This window comes from Bombyx mandarina, chromosome 11 (genome assembly GCF_030267445.1).
Source record: "Bombyx mandarina strain Sakado chromosome 11, ASM3026744v2".
Taxonomy (NCBI): domain Eukaryota; kingdom Metazoa; phylum Arthropoda; class Insecta; order Lepidoptera; family Bombycidae; genus Bombyx; species Bombyx mandarina.
Genome location: NC_143218.1, coordinates 12,479,909 through 12,485,908, shown reverse-complemented (window position 1 = coordinate 12,485,908; position 6,000 = coordinate 12,479,909).

Below are 6,000 nucleotides of genomic sequence, written 5' to 3'. Positions count from 1 at the left end.
TCATATACTTTGAAATTCACTTTACTATTACGAATAGCGTTCTTGGCTTCGTTGCTTGCTTTGCAGTACTCATGGTTATTACAATATAGATAATTAGGAAGGTATTCTTGAAATGCTAGTAATAGTTATTTTTTTACTTACTTGTGATTCCACAAAGTAGAGAAACCTATCCAGTCGCGAGACAATACGTATTTTTATTTGTACTAAAACACTAAGATATCTAGCTATCGTAGAAGCTATCTTCTAGGAAATTTGATAAAATATCGATTTTTAATTATTACGTTCGAAACTCGCATTTGATGACATCGAATACATTATGTTATTAACTCGACAATTTCGAACAATCTTCTCTCAAAGCCACTCGTAATTTAGTATAAACTCATTATATTCAAACACAATTAGCAAAATCCGTTATTGAGATCATAGTAAACAGATGATTGTTTGAATTCGAATCTGCCAAGTTGAAGTGGGCGCTTTCACAGAAAATGTGCATTGTTATGTAATTTTATATCGTGTTTATTCGACGTCCAGCCTGGATAATAAGGCAACAATTGGAGGTGTCAGGCACACGATGACGACCATTTCTCTGCGTCTGTATAATGCGAGACTCGTTATACAACAAAGAGCTCCCACATTCAAATCGGAGGCTTGTAGTAACTGTAAGTGTCATTTTCGGAAATTTGACGAATATAAAGAGATATTTTCTTTTTTTTTAATGAATGAGGGATTACTGGCGGCCCAAAGGCCTCTTCAGTTTTACCAGGACAAAGCAAAGGCTCAGCCAGGAGAGGTGGGATTTGTTAATAGCTGCTCGAGCTCTTCCAAAGGAGACCTAACAACTCAAGAGCGAATGAATCTGCTACCGGATTGGAATTGCGACCCGCTGAGAAGTGCTCTACAAAGTCGTAGTGCATTATTTTATTTTATCATCAATACTTTTCGCAGGACACGCGATGTAAAGAATATTTTAGGTAATTTTTTTACACCTTGGGTTACATAATTGGAGTAAAGATTCCCTATTTTTTTTCAAAAAAGATAATAACCTATGTCACTCGGGAATAGTGTAGCTTCCAAACAGTGAAAGAATTTTTCAAATCGGTTCCGGAGTTTCGGAGCCTATTCTATACAAACAAACAAACAAATCTTTCCTCTTTATAATATTAATATTATATAGTAATAGTAATATAGTATAGTATTTATAATATTAGTATAGACGTATAGATAATTTCAGACATTATGAACTTATAAAAGAAGTTAATGTAAAAAAATTAGTCTATTGACTCCTTTGCTTGCTTCCTCTCTAAAAAGGGACAACATTCAGAAAGTTTCACACTGTTCCTCACCTGCCTAAATTACTTTCCAATGAAACGTGCCACGTGGATAGTTTTCGCAATGACTCACATGTTTCATGTTATGTATACGCTTAATATTCAGATAAATCGCGCTACACTATTAATATTATATTTTATTTTGCGTATGTGAGTGTAGCTGTTTTGAAAAAATTATCGGAGGCCCAAAATATCATTAAGTGAATATAGTCACACATTTTGAGGGTAGAATCTCTATTACATTCTATAACAGCTGTTTCATATTTCATAGCGGAACGCATTACTGCTTCGGTCCAAACATAGACAGGATGGTGTGGGCTTACAATGCGTAAATACAATAAATAAATACCAGGGTGCAGCCCTTTAGACTTTGGCGTGCGCGATAGCTTACTCCCCTTAAATGCTGTCATCGTAATCCAATAATATAAAAAAATCGCAGGTGTTGTCAACGCCGTCGGGTGGGGGCCAGGGGGGTGGATCTCGCCCAAGCTCTGGCCCTTTTAGTATTTCGGATCCCCTCACATGTCGGCCAGAGAGGGGGGCCTAAAAAGACGACGTGCAAGCTGCTGTGCATGCGCTTTACGCAAGGGCATCCGGGTATTAGAAGGAAGTGTAGGGGCGGAAGTCCAGTGATTTCCTCCTGAGCAAAAAGAAACAAAAAAAAGGTGTTGTCAGCAATATCCTTCAAATGTGATGCAATACAAATATACGGTTATTGCCTCTAATGGAATGGAGGTAAATATCACAAATTGGACTGTATTTTCACTCTTATTACGAGTATACTGAGTATAGTGACTCCGTAACAAGAGTTTTTTTTTTCTAATCCACCATGGCGACGATATTAGTGACGTAGCACTGATGACGTCACACAATTTTTTTTTGCCTTTTAGTACTTCGCTCTGTGAAATTTCGTTGAACATATTATCAAATTATCTGTAAATTTCACGTATTCATTATTAGCGCTTTAACCTTCAATAGCTTTTCTATCGCTAGAAAGTTCTACGCGGTATATGTTATTGGGGCCATTTGAACAAAACATTGACGCAGTAGGCCTCAGTAACCCCAAGGAGACGCGTGCTAACAAAACTTTCATGAGCCTATTCGTTAAACAAAACATTAACTTGTACCGAGTCATTAATAATTTCAGAATTATTCTACAATTTCAGTACTACGTATAAATAGTAACACATAAACTAATTCTATTAACAATAATAATGATTCAGTACACTATTACTTTTCAATTTATTTGACTTTGAAATTTGTATGCTAATGATTGGTATAAATTTGATTTGGAGCGTCTCCCTATTTACATTCCTATTTTTATAATTGCGATTGAAATATTAAATTACTACTGAATCTCGGTCTCATAAATTAATTTTACTGAGACAATAATCACATACGGAATGTCTTTGTCTAATAAATATGTACGTCATTAACATAATATTTAAAAATCTCGATTGCTGTTACACTTGAGGTGTCTATAATATATGTCGACTCCACCATTGTATACCTAACAGTAAATACCACTGCGAATAGATTTCTTTGGAAAAAAAACCACCGAAATTTCTGTTCTAGCGTATTAATTAATTTTGTTTAAATTTTACATTATTAATCATTATTAAAGCATTATTAAGACATTATTAAAGCAGTTTCAAATGCGATTAGACTAATAACAAGAGTATTAGTATTTCAGATATTTTCTTTAATATAAAAAAGGTTACATCCTCTTTGCTTTTCTATGTTTAGTAACACAAGGTGTTTCGTTGTTTTTTCCGAATTTAAGATAAACATGTAGAGCCTTAATAATTTCCTATTGTATCGGACTGTACAATAGGAAATCCCGCATTTAATTTGTTTTGATCTCACGTGATCGGAAGTTGGTCGTGAAATGCGTGTTGGAAATTAGATTTAATCCATACATACAAACGTCTAATGTTTAAAAATTTTACAGTTTTATTTTTTTAAATAAATTTCCGTATTTTCTGGGCACATTTTCTGGTCATATAGTTGAACGATAGTCTTTCCGACAGTTGATCCTTCTGTGGTCAGAAAATTTGACATTGCAAAAGAGCTTTCAGTCAGCCATTGATTAAGGTAATGGAGAATCGTGACTTCGGCCAATCTAGTTTGTCTAAAATTTCTTAATTCATTCATCGCATTCTATTCTCAAATATCTTCCACTTCTCAAATTATGTTTACCATCCACCAACTATTTCAGAAATTAATAAAATACAGAGCTTTGATGTTTATTACACGATCTTTATCCTTTATTGTAGAAGTCGTTCGTGAGCACGTGCTAAATACGTATTTCCTTTGAAAAATCATCACGTGCCGGCGAGACTTAAGTTTCAGCTTAGTCGTTCGATGCGAAATATCGAATATCGTTCAGGCCATGACGCTTTGAACAAGTAGTAAACGTTATGTATAATGTTTTGTATTAGATAAAATGCAAGCTGAATTATCTTTTATGCATTCTCTCGTACTGCTTATCCGATTATATTGAAGTTATATACGTTTTACTGGTGATCGGCGTATTATACTATACAGTGTAGCTCACATCGGTATCACCGCGTTGTTTCTGCTGAATGTGGTTTTAGTTATTTTTAATAATTAAAACACATAAATTTTAAAAACGTATACGGTGAGAAATTTGAGAGTATAATTTTAAAAAAAACTTTGGACAATTCACATGCGGAACAAATAAATTCTTTAGAATTACAAATTCTATATCATTCTTTCAAGGGCGAAATCCTTTAGATATGTTTATTTTTTTCAGTGTCATTTCCGATTTTTATATAAAATTAATTTAAGTCTTTAACGAAGTTAGAATCGAACATACGTACTCATAATCTTTTTATTTTATTTTATTGCATTGATGGGTGGACGAGCTCACAGCCCACCTGGTGGTAAGTGGTTACTGGAGCCCATAGACATCTACAGCGTAAATGCGCTACCCACCTTGAGATATAAGTTCTAAGGTCTCAAGTATAGTTGCAACGGCTGTCCCGCCCTTCAAACCGAAACGCATTACTGCTTCGCTTCCATTCATTTTTGCTATTACTTTTATTAATGTTATTCATAAACTTGTATAAATATAACTTCTATCGTCTTCTTCTATACCGCCCATAAGTTTGAATTTAAATGTGGAGGAATTGTGAAAAATATTAGCTAAACCGAAATATAAGGTATTTAGGTATAATAGAGGTTAAAGTATGAAATTGCCGTTCTATTGTAATAGGTACTTCGAATTGACATAGAACCTTCATGGTTTGAGTTTTGTGAGTGAAACTTTTTTCAAATGGTACCTAATGTCTATGAGGTTCTCCTTTTAAAAAAGGTGAAACATTCAATTAACGACTTTCAGTTGTTTTTTTTATCCAGCTTAGACAAGAAAGATGGATACTTCGAAAATTCGAATGATTTTTGAATAAGAGTACCGACGCGGAAGTAACGCTGCAGAAACAGCTCCCAATATCAATGTTGCGTTTGGAGAGGGGTCTGCAAAGGAACGCACCGTGCGATTTTGATTTAAACGCTTTCGTGATGGAAACTACCCAGGAATTATCGACATGATTTAAAGTTACCTTACTAACAATATTGACTTATTTGCGTCAAATCGATAAATAAATAAAAATGAAAAACGGGTCCCTCATGATTTGACTGATCTGTAGAAAGAAACACGTGTTGAAACTTGTGTTGCTTGTTGAATCGATACAGAAATAAAGGAATATTGCATCGAATTGTGACATGTGATGAAAAGCGAATTCTTACGATAACCGTAAGCGAAAAATGCAATGGCCGACCTCAGGTCAAACGCCGCAACAGTGTCCTAAAGCAAAGTTTACCAATAAAAAGGTAATGGTAACTGTTTGGTGGTTTCAGCATGGTGCTATTCATTATAGCTTACTCCGATCTGGTCAAGCAATAACGGCAGATGTCTACTGTGCCGAATTCCGAACAATTATAGCCAAACTTGTAGTGAAACAACCCCAAGCCTATAAATCGACTTTCTCCATTATTGCTCCATGATAACGCGAGACCTCATACAGCACGAGAAACCGTATTTACTCTACAGGAACCACGATTAGAAACAATTCGTCACCCTCCATATTCGTCAGACCTTACTTCAACGAACTACCATTTTTTTCGTGATTTGGACAATTTTCAATGTGAAACAAAGCTTTCTTCCCAGGAGGCAGTACAAAATGCTTTCACACAGTTTGTAGAATCTAAATCACCAGAGCTCTATCGCAAAGGCATAAATGACCTTCTTATTAGACGGCAGTAATGTATACATAATAATAGTATATATTTTGATTAAATAAATATGTTAAATGAAAAAAAAAAACAATTCAGCTACAGTACAAATCAGCTATTTTATACTTCAACCCCTAATATAACTCATGTCTCACATGTTACACATGTTTACTGACGCAAATTTGTTTGCGTTGCAAACCTCTTTAAAGCGCGTTCCCGTGACTCAAACAAATTGATTAGTGATTTCAGACAATGCACAGAACGTGCCGTCACGTGCTGGTAACCTTTACCATTGGCAACGTAAACACTCTATTATGTCAGGAGGGGGTTATTCGAGCATCGAACGATTTTAAATTTCGAGTTATATGTGCGATAAGCTTTTAAATGTATTATATTTGAAATTTTGTAGAAGGTG